Raw genomic sequence first — 16,935 nt, forward strand, 5'->3', positions numbered from 1 at the left:
ATGACCACAGAGAGTCAAGACCTCAGTTTAACATCCCACCCAAAAGACAGTGCTTTTTTTTTTTTTACAGTATAGTGTCCCCGTCACTATACTGGGGCATTAGCACCCACACAGACCATAAGGTGAGAACCCCCTGCTGGCCTCCCTAATACCACTTCCAGCAGCAACCTTGGTTTTCCCCAGGAGGTCTCCCATCCAGGTACTGGCCAGGCTCAACCCTGCTTAGCTATAGTGGGCAACCAGGCAATAGCCGCAGGGTAATATGGCAGCCAATATACAAATAAATTTGACTTAACTATTTACAAAAAATTATTATTTAACAAAACCAACAAATCCAAAGGAGAACATAATACAGGTGCTAGAGAAGTGTAGGATTAGTGGATAAATATTATTTTATTTTATTTAATTTTTTTATAAATTACAACAGTAATACATGTGTGGATGCTGGATGCAGAGCAATGCCCATTGTTTTAAAACTCTCTTATCTGACTTGAAGTTCAATTAATTTTATTTCATTAAACCTACAAAATATAATTACTATTCAGAGCACTTGTTCATGCGCTGAATATTTCTTAAGGGCATTCTGTCAAAATGATGTCTGACTACTTAACAGCATGTTTAATACTGATAACACTGCACACAAAGCTTCTTATGTAATCAGTTTTTCAAATAGTATGGGACATGACAGCTTACACTTTGTGAAGAATAAATTCTCTAATGGCTTTGCAAACTAATCACTACTTACTTTTGCACTAGTAAAACCCCTTTCAAAAAAGGGAATCTGCATTGCTCCAAAAGCATATTTGGGAAAAGGGCTGTTTACAAACTGTGAACAACTGTGTTGTAACTAGGGCTGTCAATTTTATGCATTAATTCAGTGTGATTTATTCTATAAAAAATAACTCATAAAAATGTTTACACAATTAATAATTTCCCAGGTCCGTAATATAGAATAATCCTACCATCAGAGCAATTCAAGTTTGAAGTACCATATGTTTTCAACAGGGGGCAGTAAGAAAAACTCCAGCTGTATAGGCAATGTGCAGCAGTGCAGACAACAAACCACACGCATGCTTGACACTAGCGACAGTACAAGAACGCTTTCTTGCACAGACACAGCTCTCTTCAAACACAGCTGGAGAGATAGCGGGATATCAAACGTGTTTTTCTAAGTTCCGAACTACATTTTTCTTTACACAGCGACCTGAAAAAAACTGCGTTTATGATGTGATGCAACCAAAGTGAGACTCTCCAAAATCATCCATCTGACGCATGTGTACATTGACGCATATTTAGACAAGCCCTTATAATAAATCTATCTCAGACATATTGAAGAATTCAAAAGCAAAATGGATTGCTGAAGACTGTAGGCCAATGATAGGCTTAAGTTCAATAAAATGGAAATATACAATATATTGCCTTCTAAGGCTACTTTTTGCATTATCTTATCAATGCTTTTTTCGTCTGCCATAATAATGTAATGCATTTTAATTATCTGTATTATTTTTATAATATATATTGTATTTACAATTATATAAATCTAACTATTTATGACTATTTAATCATTATAGTTTGAAGAATTGTTATTTGAGGGGCTTTCTCAGCAAATATTTATGTATGCAATTAATTGCAATAAATTCCAATAATTAATTGGCATATCATGTAATTAATTTGATAACATATTTTAATCGATTAACAGCCCTAGCAGTGACCAAACAAGATGCACAATTATTAAACTTTGGTTGCATGATTATCAGTGAATAATGACTTACATTTCAGTCTGTTCCAATGCAAACCTTTCAAATGGCTTCAGAAGACTTGGAATATAGCGCACAGATCATATGGATTACATTTTTTGTTGTTGTTGCTTAACAGCCTTGGATTTCTCAGCTGTTGCTGTAAAGCAAAAGTTGAAAAGATAGAGTTTTTCTTTTTGACTGAACTATCCCTTCAGCCACTTTATCGGCCCTTAAACGTATCCATGTGTGTGTCTTTTCCATGTCTCAACATTTGCAACAGAATGCAGTAGTCTCCCCTATAGAGGATATTCCAATGATCATAACAAGTAACACTGACTTTTAAGTTCCTTTACGTCATCAGCATGTCCCCTGGTGCCCTAATTCAAGAGCTTTGAGAGGGGCGGTGCTTCAAACATAGTGACAGCCAGTCATATGGAGGGGTGGAGATTCTCTACCCAGCAACAGCTAACTGTCATTTCTCATTGCTCCATAACTCTCAGGTGGCCTTGTCTATCCCCCAGGGTACAGCACACTCATGTTTGCTTGTCTGCTTGATCTCAATGCATGACTTACAATGGGTTGAGCTGGGGCCTACAATGGTTTTAATGACAAGGCCTACAGGTGAGGGGCCTCTGTCACAGCTATGGATTTATTTTATTTTCCTTTCTTTTTATATGTCCTTCCTTCCAGCCTTCTTTTCTTGTTAACTTGAAGTACGAAATGCTATATTCTGCATTTTCATAGATTGAGCTTTTTCCTCAACATTGAACTTAAATAGTTGATGCAGGAAAAACATCATGTTGTCATTATTGACAAATTCATGCTGTCTTAATTAAACATGACTTGAAATATCAAGTTTTTGGCTCATAACTCAATATCGATGTTCCTTGAACTTATTTATCTTAAAAGTCTATAGACTTTTAGGGGTTAATAACTCAAATGATTGAGTACAAAATTGAGCCTATGGGGAATACCCACAATCCCTTGCACTTACATTTACATTTATGCATTTGGCAAACACTTTAATCCAAAGCGACTTACAGTGCACTTATTACAGGGACAATCCCCCCGGAGCAACCTGGAGTTAAGTGTCTTGCTCAAGGACACAATGGTGGTGGCTGTGGGGATCAAACCAGCAACCTTCTGATGACCAGTTATGTGCTTTAGCCCACTATGCCACCACCACACCACTTTACGCCATTGGTGTATGAGTGCAAGAGTGTGTGTGTGTGTGGATGGGTGATTGGGACACAGTGTAAAGCGCTTTGGTAACCTCTAAGGTTAAAACAATGCACTATATAAGTGCAGACCATTTACCATTTTTTACAAAGGGCACTTATGGGGCATTAAAATAGTTGTCATTAAGAGTTTATAGAGGTTTTAGCTCTTTTGTAGTATTATTAATGTTGTTTTGTTTCATGTGATGTCACCATTAGGGTGATCTGTGTCCCCTTCGGTCAAGTTGGACCCTGTTAACTTCAGTTGACCTTATGCAACTGCATTACAGGTATACTGTATATGCATTTCTGAGTTTATTTAATGATTGACCTAGAATTGGTTATAATTGTCTTTTTTGAGCTGTGTAGTCAGTACAACTAAAATGATTAACTAGAAACAACAATATTTAAATTGAAAATCTGAATTAAGTCTACTTATATATGCATATAGTTAGCATAACTTAAATAGTTAAGTTCATTCTTAATGAACCCCAAGTTAAGATAATTATTTACTCAAGGTTTGGAGATGCCATTACTCATTTCAATTGAGGGAATGAGTTTAATCAATCAGTTGAGTATAGTCAAATTATTAGGGTTTTCCATAAACATTGGAATTTTTTTGACCTACTTTGAATACATCTTCAATGAATCAGTTGGTGTAAGGATTTCATATTCAAGTATTTATAAAGTGTTTAGACCTTTACCTTGATGTCTCTTTCAAGAGTATTTCTGCAGTTTCAGTTTCAGTGGACTGAGTGGACCAAACCTCATGTTTACCACCCAGAGAGGGTCACTGGCACCTCAAACTGACCCTGGACATTATCTGATGACCCTCTACTTCCTCTTTCACAAATGTCTTGTGAAATTGAACTCTCTAAAAATTACACAATCAAAAACCACATCTTTTGTCCCCATCTTTCAAACTGACAAACACTGGTGCAACACCAACCCAGCTCTCTGCCATTCAATGTTAAGACACAACAAACAAAAAGAGACCATCTGTGCGAATATAATCCAGCACCTGCCCCTCTTACATAAACACGCCGCACAGAAATAAGCAAGTGTTTGTTTGATTTCAGCCAGGCATTTTAGGAAGCACCAGCAGCCACTTCCTGTTTGGTGAAATGCTTAGCCTGCCTATTAATAACAAGAGCATAGGGATAACGCACAGCATTAACTGTTTGGATTAGAGGGAGAGGTGCCCAGCAAATACACCCATGGCCAATAGAGGTTGTTTAGCATCTATTCATTGCACCGGGCTGGGACTCAGTCTACTCGCTCACTTGCTGTGTACACTCCAAACATGACAGTCAGTACAGGAAGCAACCATATGGTAGCTGGATGCATGTGTTATGTGAGGGATAATGTACAATCATGGAGATTGTATCAGACTAAATGTTTATTTTGCAATAATAAGCTCTTGTCTGACTATCCCAACAGCAATGCTGATGAAAAAGCTTAAACCAGCCTCCAGGTATGGTGTGGCTGGTCAGTTGGCTGGTTTTAGAGGGGTTTGGGGCACGTTTTAGCCTGTCAGAAGTGTAGACAAACTGGGAGATTAGCTAAACCCGATGAAGAAAGCAGCTAAGAACAGCAAACCAGCTTATGCTGGTTTAAAGTAGCATTCAGAGTTCAAGTTATACTCCATCAACACTGGAAGTGAATGAGGGTTTAAAGGCAGAGATGTGAAGCTTATAATATAAAAGCACCTACAGTAATTCTTCTGTTAAAACTTGTGTATGAATTGAGCTGGAAAGTTTTTTAAATGTTCATTTATATGGTTGTTGCAGGGTTTTAGAGTTTACGGCATTATGTCGTCATGGCAACAAAGTTGTAAAACTGGATATAACGTTACACAGAAAAGGTAAGTAACTGATTTTATCATGCTAAATTCATGCTAGCACGCATACTGTTTACGTCTTGTGGTATTTTAACGTTTATGGTTCACTTCCATTGTAAGTGCCTCACTGGAACCCATTAGATTTTTGTGGTAATCACCATTAGATACATTTACATTTACATTTATGCATTTGGCAGACGCTTTTATCCAAAGCGACTTACAGTGCACTTATTTCAGGGACAATCCCCCCAGAGCAACCTGGAGTTAAGTGCCTTGCTCAAGGACTCATTGGTGGTGGCTGTGGGGATCAAACCAGCAACCTTCTGATTACAAGTTATGTGTTTAGCCTACTATGCCACCACCACTCCATTGTATTACATTAGGCCACAAATGCTGTCGATTGAGTTTAACTTGTATTGAACCATCATGCAAGACTGCTTCCAACATGCCTAAAACAAGAATCTTAAACCAGTCAAACCAGTGCATTGTGTGAACGTACTTTATCCGCAGCTGGCTAGCTGAACATTTTTCCAAATGTGGGAGATGTTGCGAAGTTCAGTTGGCATTCCCTTAAAATATATGGAAAAAATTTAAGGGAAATGCAATTAAAGGGAATTCATTCATTCATTCTGCCACAGAAGAATGGACGGATTAGAAACAACATGAGGGTGAGTAAATGATTACTGAATCTTTAATGTTTTTAGGTGAGTTCTTCCTTAAACCCATTTCTGTCATTTCAAATTCCAAAATCAAGTGTCTTTTCTTGTCTTGGCTAAGCGGCTGAGTATGTCAGTATTGTCTACTTTCTCTGGACCATTATCTTCCATCAGCCATAATGAGAGCCGCAGAGGAATTTCATATGCACAAAGGTTCATTTCCAGGGCCGTGAATCTCAACAAGGCACACATTTTAACCAGCTTCCCATTCAATCAGCCATGATCAAAGACAAAGGCAACCCAACACTCTGCACTCACATAGTAATTACAAACCAATTGAGCCCAATTCTTTTAATGATGGGCTAGATTTGACAGGTTTCATGGGCTTGTGTGTGAGAGCAGTTTGCACTTGCCCAGTGGTTTACGCAAGGATCTCGTCTATTGAGTTTACAATGGAGTCATTATAGAAGTGAAACCAAGTTACGGCATTGTTTTGCCCACGCACATATTGTTATTCTCTAAGTATGCAATTTCTAGTTTTTAAATGGTTAGTGTTTTTCTTTTTCCTAAAGCAAGCATCGCCATTATTGTTGTGTATGCTTAGGGCTAGGGATTGAACAAACCCCTAACCTTTTATACTTCAGCTTGTAAGACTCATCATTTTTGCCTGGAAAACAATAAAAGGAAAACCAAGGGTGGACCTGAGCCAAAACTAGGGACTGGCACATCAATGAAGACTTGGGGTGTGCTCTTTTGACTTTGACCACCTAGCAACCACCTAACAGTGCCTTGGCAACCACCCACAACACCCTACCATCGTCATATAGAGTGTTTTGGGGGGCAAACAACCACACAACACTAAAAAACGAATTCCAGAAATGTCAAATTTTATTTCAGTATAATACACTGGGCATTACAATACTGGATGAATACAAATGTATTCATGTGTTATGGTTTTTCTAATCAAGAATTTTCACAGAGAGCCATTAAAGTTACATTAATCTGACCCTAGACTGACATGTCTCCATCTGTCTCCGTTAATCTCCTGCCCACCCTCCTTCTATTCATATCTGGTTCTTCTCCCAGTAATCTTACATTCTCATAATCTTTTCTTTTCACTAACAGAAGAGAAAGCAAAATCAACAAATGCATGAACAGCTTCCGGACTATGTTAATAATGATGGCAGACCAATGCTGTAAAAGCTTGGATATTAGTTTGACCTTTAAATCTGATTTACTCTGCATCATACCATTGAAATGTTCCCAATCCTTTGGACTTGGCTATAACTGCAAAGTATAAACTCAATTTGAATTTCCTGTAGGAAATACCAGTACTCTGAAGAAATCAAAAGTATAGTGTTAAGGCCGGAACATACACAATGCAAGAATGTCAACGCAGACCCATCAAAGCAAGCTCGATTTTGCATGTTGTTGTGCTCCAAAATGGCGTCAGTCCACAATTGAGATCGGGTTGCATTCTCAAGGGGCGCTTTACTGGATGTTAGTAATCACTGCACATCTATGGTGAGTTTTCTCTTTCAAGTCAACTTCTGAGCACTTTTATGGGCATGTTTTAATAAGCCTACAATATGTGTGGTCATGTAAAAGCATTACACGGCTTTCCTTTATCAGTGTAACAATTGATCACAAACGGCAAACAAATAAACCATTACCATATCGCGTCAGAAGGTTTGGATTTAACAACCAGAGTCGTCTGGAGTACTTTTACGTTGCCCTTATGTGGATTTTGGAGCTTAAAAATTTTGCCACCCTTTTACTTAAATTGTATGGACCTACAGAACTGAGAAATTCTTCTAATCTAAAAATCTTAATTTGTGTTATGAAAGAAAGTCATACACATCTGGGACGGCATGAGGGTGAGTCAACACATTTTTGGGTGAACTATCCCTCTAATTTTTGATAAACCAAATTTTTTTGTTACCCAAAGGAAACACTGGTCAACCTGACAACACATTTGCAGTGTTTTAACATCACTACAAGACCCTATTTGGCGGGCAAGTTTCTAAGGAACAGATGCAGACTTTAGAGGCAATGTTGACTGATCTGGATTAAAAAAGGAGATTTGATGACATGCTTTATTGGATTATCATTCTCTCACGGCTCAATTATTTAATGATCTCAGAGTACGGACAGCATCATCCACATCCGTTATCAAGAGATATGTGGGTGTTATTAATTCGTCATAGAGACCATGCTCTATAAATAGCCATCGTATTGCGTAATATGCGTGTCTGTAGCGAATCAATAGAGGATCTCCTGACAATCAACAGTGGTTGTGTGTGGTGTTGCATGCTGATGTTGGCTGCAGTGTTTTGGGTGGCAAAGCAATTGTGAGCAAAGAAAGTGGCATGCAGATAGATGCCTTTTAGCTGTTTGTGTGATTCAGAGCTGCTGGTGTAAAATAAATTAAAATGTTATTGCCTGTTCTTCTATTCATCTGATAAACACACTGATAAATGTACTAGATCAGTGGTTCCCAACCCTAGAGGCCTCCCAACACTACACATTTTGGATATCTCCCTAATCAAACACACCTGATTCAACTCATCAGCTCATTAGTAGAGACTCCAAGACCTGAATTGGTTGTTTCAGAAAAGGGAGATATACAAAATGTGCAGTGTTGGGGGCCCTCTAGGAACAGGGTTGGGATTCACTGTACTAGATTAACCTAATAAACCTAGTGTAGGAAGATGTGCACGAGTCAGGTGTTGTTTTGACAAAATGTTTCTGGCATCTGGCTGTGAGAGTAGGCACTATCATATTTACATTTCCACTTTCTCTCTGCCTCATCTAAATGTTGTTTTAGCTCATTTTAGATCATTTTTAAGGTTAGACCACACTCTAAATGCTGAATGGGGGCCAAGCAAGGAAAAGTCAGTCTGCATTTTCACACTTTCACTGTGGAAAGTCTTGTTGTTCATGCTCAATCTCCTTGTGACCCAACACCTATTACCATGGTGATCGCACTTATCCATAATTTTTTCTTCTTTCAGCTCCTGTTCATTGAATTTCCATTAATCACAGAGGACAAAGGGAAACAGCAAGGCTATGTTTAAAGGGATAGTTCACCCAATAATGAAAGAGAAAAATAATTGACTTACTGTATCCTAGTCCAAACCGGAGAGCAACAGCAAAGTGGAAAATTGGCGGTGACTTCAATTTCAGTCTGTTCCTCAAACAAAACAGTCAAATGGTCTTCAGAAGTGTTGTTAAATATTATGCACGAGTCATTTGTACCAATTTATTCTTATACTTATGGGGCAGCTGTGGCTCAGGTGATACAGCGGGTCGGCTGCCAATCGCAGTGTTGGTGGTTTGATTCCCGGCCCACATGACTGCAGAAGTGTCCTTGGGAAGACACTGAACCCCAAGTTGCTCCCAATGGCAGGCTAGCGCCTTGCATGGCAGCTCTGCCGCCATTGGTGTGTGAATGTGAGTGTGGATGGGTGATTGGGACACAGTGTAAAGTGCTTTGGTAACCTCTAAGACCATCTACTTATGAACTTTTCATTGCTTTTTTTGTGTGCAGCATTAGTACCCATTCCCTCTCATTATATGGAAAAAAGCAGCTTGGACATTGTGCCAGTTTCACAATGGCATTGCCACAATGTTCTATACAACCCCCCCCCACACACACACACAAACCCCACTTGAACCCCACAGACCCCCGCAATAGGTCAGGTTATTCTTCTTGTGTGTCATTAACCCCAGCAGAGTAATGCCTAGAGCATTAACTGTGACAAAAAGATATTGCACTTGAATGTCACATGAACAGAGCCAGAGAGGGGAGAATGAATGCAGAGGCATAATTTCTAAGAGCAGTTGCCATGGTGACTTTGACATCACCTCTTCCAAACAGGATTGGAGTTTTTTTGGCCGGAATATGTGTTGATGGCAGAGCCCGGAAAAGTGTAAATAGCCATGTAGAGCGACTGATACAGATGGGACATCTCCTATTACACTTTGAGAATTTGAAATCCAAACATTAACAATGAACTCAGCATTATGAGTGATCTTGATATCTTTCAACTTTACACTAAAAACACACCCTGCGCTTGAGGTTTGTGGTGTTTTTTTGCATTATGGATGACAAACTGTTGATCTGTATTAACGTATTAAGCCTTATTAACCTCCCTACCTAAACCTTAAACCTAACCGATAGTGTCAAAAGTGAGATAAAAAATGCAATTGCTGATGCAACTACATCATTTTGTGGTGTTTCTCTGACACTTTTGGCTCATGCGTTGACTCAAGACCCCCAGTTCTTTTCATTGAAAGTGCAATGCTCTATCAATTTAATCATGTTTTAACAAGCTTGTATATGTAGTTGCTTATGTAATACAAAGGTTAAAATGTGTGGCCTAACAAGTCTTTCCCCATAGTAAAGGTGTTTACGTGTCATAAGATAGCATTGTGTCAGGAAAAGGGCAAAAGTAAGTGTTTATGAACGTATAATCTGCCGTTTTACTCTTGATTTGTGTGAAAGGGAATACAAGTCTTTGTTGTTGTAGCGCCTCTGGTGTTCATTTCACAAGGAAAGGCAGCGATACTTACTACGAGTCATGTATAAATCTTTCACACGAAAAAGCAATTCTGCTAGCATGTATTGAGCTGTGCTGTTTTGCATTGACTGATGCAAATAAGATCCAGGCAAAGAAAGCCTAGATTCAGTTGACATAAACTCTTTGTTCTGTTATGGTGGTGAGATCTTACTGACAGAAAAGATAACTTTTCTTGAAATGGGAATCTCCCTGTTTAAGGGAAACACTGCTGAATGTTGTTTAGCATGCTATCATTGCGGTTTTGGTGGAATGTCATAGTGACAGGACAGAGGGTTGGGAGGGTCACTGGAAGGTTTGTTTGGACAATGACCATCTAACATGATTGACAAGAAAGCTGAACAGAGACGTTGACTTATCTCTGGGGTCAGGCACCATGGCAGGGTCTAAAGGCCAATGTGTAATTCAGTTGTCGACGTTGATGATCGATCCGCACACAGTATGTGTGATTTTCGTCATCAGCACAGTCCGCACGCGGCCCAGATTTGCTCAAGATGGACCATCCTCGCCTGTGCGAATCGTCGCGCATACAGCTGCCGTTGACTGTACTAAAAAAGTATCACAAAGCAGTCGTAGTGGTATTTGCTTGAGGTCAGAAGAATATACTTTGAAAGGGAATGCAGTTGAGCATGCACAATTTGATCTGGAATGAACCAGGGCCTTAATGTGGGGCTAGATTTTCCTTCTGACTACCCCCAGAAGGTGGACCAACCCAGCAAAATGATCAAGGAGGAACACCCCCCAGTCTGACAAAGAGATAAACAGGTGCCCACGCTAAAGACCAAAATTCAACCTCCACTCCCCCTGAAAAATCATGTCCTAGTAATGCCCCTACCAGGCACCCCCTAAATGTCATATGGTCACCATCCAGGTGACAACATACTAGTATACAACTTCCCAGTGTTCACTACAACAGGCTTCAACTGCCCTGAACTATCACAGAGTATCATAGTCAGGGCCCAAAATGAGCTCTCTGCCAATGGCGGGTGAACTGAGAAAATGTAAGTGGTGGTGGTGTAGTGGGCTAAAGCACACAACTGTTAATCAGAAGGTTGCTGGTTCAATCCCCACAGCCACCACCAATGAGTCCTTAAGCAAGGCACTTAACTCCAGGTTGCTCCGGGGGGGATTGTCCCTGTAATATGTGCACTGTAAGTCGCTTTGGATAAAAGCATCTGCCAAATGCATAAATGTAAAAAGTCTGCACTTATAAAGTGCATTTTTTAACCTTAGAGGTTACCAAAGTGCCCAATCACCTATTTACACACACCAATGGCAGCAGAGTTGCCATGCAAGGCACTAGCCTGCCATTGGGAGCAACTTGGGGTTCAGTGTCTTGCCCAAGGACACTTTGGCCTGTGGAGTCATGTGGGCCAGGAATCAAACCGCCAACCCTGCAATTAGCAGCCGACCCGCTCTACCACCTGAGCCCCGTACCAACAGTGAAACCACCCATTTTGCATGATTTTTTTTATTAAAAAAGTCATCTGTCAAGGTGACAATTGAATTACTTAGCTGTTGCATATTTGTGATAGTGCAAATGTCGTTGTGCCACTTCCAGCAATATATTGAGTACAGTTTCTCTGTACCTCTATAAAAAACATGATGATCCATCATGACTTGTTCCTCTTATTTTTGCTTTGGCAACTTAATGCAACAGTAATATTCCTCATATGTGAGCTCTCAGATAAGCCTTCTTAGATAAGCTTCGAATAATAAATGTTCCACGGAAATAAAAGTCGTTAGAAGATGCACCAGATGTTGTGACAGATGTTTATGTTAGTAGATGGTTATGCACTGTATATGTGAATCGTTAGCATTACATCAGCAAGGATCGGATTATTAATTCTGCTTAAACCATGTAATGTTATAGTTCTTTGTAAATTTATACCAGCCAACTGTCAATTTTATTTAGTAGCCTGAGCCAATTTTCATAAGCATTTGGTGTTTGGCAAGTTAATGTTAGACTCAGATTAAAGTGCTGGCAAAGCTTTACTTTTCACACTGTTCCATAAACCAGAGCAGCACATTTTTATTTAAATAGTAAAATTCTGATATTCATCCTGAATTATCATAAATGCAACCTTGAATAAAATAATATGCATCCTCTGAGTGGAGTTCCCCAAAGTTTTATGTTAGCACACTAAATTTAGTTACAGTGTTGTTAGATAAGTGTATCCAATTTGGATTGAATTACTCATTGTACCATGATGGGTTGAGTTCATCAATACTGTTGCCCCATAAATGACTATAATGATTTCACAATTATCAGACATGGAATAGAGTCTGTGCCTAATGCATAGGACAGTCTTGCGAAAAAACCCAGTCTCAGCTTTCACGACTAGAAAAATATTGAATAGGAAAGAAGGAACATGCAAAACCACATGTTTGTATTCTCACGCTGGTCGATGTGAACACATCTTTGCAGGACATGTCCCAGAGAGCTGGGAAAGTATCTGTTTACTTAATGTATTAGTTTTCCAAAATACATCTTATGTTTACTTTGCTTGCAGCTTTTGTTTGTAGGCTAGTGTTATGCAGATAATATAAGCCATTGAGAAATTAATTCAGGTATCAACAGCAGGGTAAGAGCAGGAAAGGTCACCGTTTTGATAGAAATAGAGGTATTTGTGCTTGAGAGCTATTATGAGACTCTGCAGAAGGGACCAGGGTGGCTCATGACATTTCTCATGTTAATCTGACCTCAGAACAGTGGGGAAATTTGTTAGAATGCCATGTAGGCTTGTTACGGTGTGTAAATGTCTTGCAAATGGTGTGCTCCAACACAATAAATGTCAAGCCAAACAAAGTATGTGCCCTACATCAAAGCTTGCATATGAAAACGGTCTTTCTTTCATGACTTCAAAAGAAAATGGAAATAAATATCCAGTGATTAGTCAAAGTGGTTGATAGCATGTTAAATTGAATGACACCCAGATCTTTTCTTGCATCATCAAACATAAGAAATGAGTTAAATAACATATATAGGCGCAATGTTGGTGTGGCTATCCTTATGAGGACGTTCTGAAGACATAATGATTTTTATACTGTAATAAATTCTATCCCCTACCCCTAAACCTAACCCTCCCAGAAAACTTGCTGCATTTTTACATTTTCAAAAAAAAACATTGTTTAGATAGTCTTTTAAGCTATTTGAATTATGGGGACACTAGAAATGTCCTCATAAACCACATGATAGCATAATACCCTTGTAATTACCGGTTTGTAATCTAAAAAAATGGCCTCGTAAACCACCCAAACCCGCCCACACAGACATACACACACACACACTCCAGCTTCAGACTTTGAAGCAGGAAATTAGAGATGCATTTTAAATGAGGTGGGATATGTGAAAGTTGAGACGCATTTGGTTTCCTTGGATTTTTCTTCTTTCTTGAATACTGAGGAGCTTTTCAGTCCTGATGCGAACTTAAGATCCTCCCTCCCTAGTCTATTGTCTTTGAGTGTCTGTTCTTGTCTCTCTCTCTCTCTCTCTCTCTCTCTCGAGGACTGCTGTCTTCCATTCCAGCTTTAAGTTTTTCCTTTGACTATGGTCAAACTGACTTCACTTTTTCTTCATTGCTTCCATAAGTTACTTTTCAAGTTTTGAGATGTATTACACTATTACCCCTTTTCCAACACAAATGTTGCTGGATCTCACATCAGAAGTGGGTGCTTGGCCGGGGGAACTGCAAACCGCCAAACTGGCACACATTTCCACTAAATCGAGAGCAGAAAGTTGATGTAACGGACGGAGTTTTGAGAACATACAACATCCAAATTCAGACCCTTAATGCCATCACAAACAGGCTTTGATGTAAGCAACAGTATATAAATGTATGATGTATAAAATTACATACATGAATTGATTGATCTGATAAAATAAAGGGTCTGCAGCATGACTTACATGGAACAAGGAACACGTACAGTCACAATCTGTCGCATTATGCACTTCCAGTATAGATAGCTTTATTGATTTTATTGCAACCTGGTCTCATCGAATCACATTACCCAACACTTTTTCAAGTTTTATACATAGACATACTTTATGCCCTTTTCCTGTCGCAATGCTTTCTTTTGACATCTAAACACCTTTACTATAGTTCATGACTTGTAAGGCGCTACATTTTAAAGTTTGCATTACATAATAAACTAGATTTACAAGCTTGTTCAAACTTAATTAAATTGCACAGATTCTCGACACATGAGCCAAAAGTGTGAAGAAGCACTACAAAATGACATTTTCAAATCACATTAGCTTTTTATGAGACTATAGATTAGGTTAATTTTGTTTCTTTAAATTTCGATACAGCATTAAGCCTTAAAAACTTCATCTGTTTTAACCTTAAAATCTCAAACACCTTTACTATAGTGCATGACTTGTAAGACGAAACATTTGAAAGTTTGCATTACATAACAAACTACATATACAAGCTGGTTTGAGTGTGATCAAATAACTGAGAGTGTTGCACTTGCATTGCAAATGAATGGGATATGCATCCTGAAGAGTATGCGAGTTGGCATGTGAGGCGAGAAGAGAAGATTAGTAGAAGCACAAAATGATGTGGTTATTAAGCAATTGTGTTTTCCATCTCAAATTTGAACTTAAATGACACCACTGGTAAGGTTTAGGTTTAAGGTAGGGTGGTAGGCTTTGTACATTTTAAACTTGATAAAGTGTTAACCTAAAGCCCGATTCACACCGCAGGTTCCTACTGCTGCCGCCGCTCTAAACATTATTGTTGGACTACACAACTGGCCACAGTAGCATTTGAAATGCTATTTACAGATACACAGCCGATAAAACTAAGACATCATACTAATTTGACAAGAAATCAGTTCTTTTGCCTTAAACAATGCACATTCTGCAGGGGAGAGCTTTATACCAATACAAGGGCGTAGATTTGGCATGAAATTTGGGGGGTGCAACATGAAGCATTATCTATGCATATGTGACGAGGCAGGCAAGGAATGAGGATCTACACGCAGCTTTATTAAACTGAAAAATAAACACGCTAACTCAGAATAAAAGGAAAAGCAAAACACAGGGAACCTAGCACAGAGCAGACAAAAACATGCAAAGACTGACACACAACCAAGGAAAACAAGGGTTTAAATACACCAGGGAAAACCAGGAACACCTGGGGAAACAATCAGGGAATGAGGAACACCTGGGGAAACAATAAGGGAGAACCAATCATGAAATAAAACTACAAAAGGAATACAAAACAAACAGGAAACAGGAATGTGGGAACTAAACAAGAATTTCAACTTAAAAGTCTAGACAAATACAAGGAATATATGACAGAGCCCCCCTTTAAGGAGCGGATTCCAGACGCTCCACACAAAAAAAAGCAAACTGTCCATGGAGTGTAGGGGAAAACAGGCAGTTCAAGGGGGCACAAGGGGCAAGGAGAGCAGAGGAACATAGCAAAGACAGGGAGCAGATCAGGTGGGTGGCAATGGTGCTGAACAGACGAGGGTATTCGATTATAGGGAGGTTCGCTCAGCTCAACCGGATGAAGACCGCTGCTAGATCCATTTCGGAGGTTTTCTGTGACGAGGCAGGCAAGGAATGAAGATCTCAACATATACCTCGATATATGACAGTATAGAACACTAGGCCATATCTATGTATGTGATTACAGACAAATGATATAGAACAGTGAAATCACTCACAGAAACATTTAACTTCTCCATCTTGCCTGCACTTGAGTCAACTTCAGTATTTCACACTCACCCTTCCTGGGGATGGATGACGTAAGCTATTCTGTCTTCACTCTCATTGATAGGGATGTCCCGATACCACTTTTTCCACTTCCGATCTGATTCCGATAACGGAAATGTCAGTATTGGCCGATACCGATCCCGATCCGATACCAGTGTTGTTTTTTTGCATAATCAGTTTATAATATCTTTACATTATTGTGTGGAAATAATTGGGTGTACTCTTTAATATGTAAAGAAACACAAACCTTTAACTTCACATTATTTCAATATAAATGTATAGCTTATTAAGAAACACTTTATTATTAACTAGCATAGCCTACTGGATACTGGTACTCCCCGAGTTCTGATTACACGCACATGCATATCATTAGTGGCTAATCAATGACTGCATAAATACCCCGCTTTCTCACCAGCGCGCGCAAACACACTCTCTCTCTCTCTCTCACTTTCACACTCTGTGCCTGTTCTCATCGATAGTAGAAAGTTCTGGAGTCTCAGAAATACTATGTCAAACATGTGTCTTCATTATTGCCTGCAAGTATCATAAAATTGTTGTAAGTTATCTCTTTCATCGTGTCTATACGCTGTCTGGATATTACTTACCTGCTGTTTGCCACTCTGCTTAACTGAATTTACTCACAATGTTTACATCACTGTTTCAATCCTCTGCTCAATAAACCCTGCAGAGTTCATATCTCTGCCTCTCCGTGACAGCTTTAACTTTTAAACCCTCACACTTTTTATTCATAGTTTAATTCGCTTCTTATTTAAATTCTGGTTAAATGCACCTCCAGTGCCGTTCTAAGTCATATTATAAGTGAACCGAACTGCTGAGCATCTACATCTGAGATGTTCGTTTGTAGCGCTCAAATATTGTGCACGTGTGAAGGCTATAAATAGCCGCACAAGTGTGTGTAAACCGAAGCACCATTCACTAACGGGCTGAAGCTGCGCGTGCATTTATATGTTTACTTATTAAACACAGCCTATTGCAATTCACAGAGCTATCGCATGTCTTCAAGTGGCTTTGAATAAAATGCACGAGTCATATGAACTGCTTTAATGGTGTTTTAACAGTTCTTTTATGTCATTTTTTAAGCTTGACAGTAACGAACATGACTAACACAGAGTATCGGATTTGGGTCGGGCTCGTCAGACCGATACCCGATCCGT

The sequence above is a fragment of the Xyrauchen texanus genome, chromosome 8 (genome assembly GCF_025860055.1).
Source record: "Xyrauchen texanus isolate HMW12.3.18 chromosome 8, RBS_HiC_50CHRs, whole genome shotgun sequence".
NCBI classification, from domain to species: Eukaryota; Metazoa; Chordata; class Actinopteri; order Cypriniformes; family Catostomidae; genus Xyrauchen; species Xyrauchen texanus.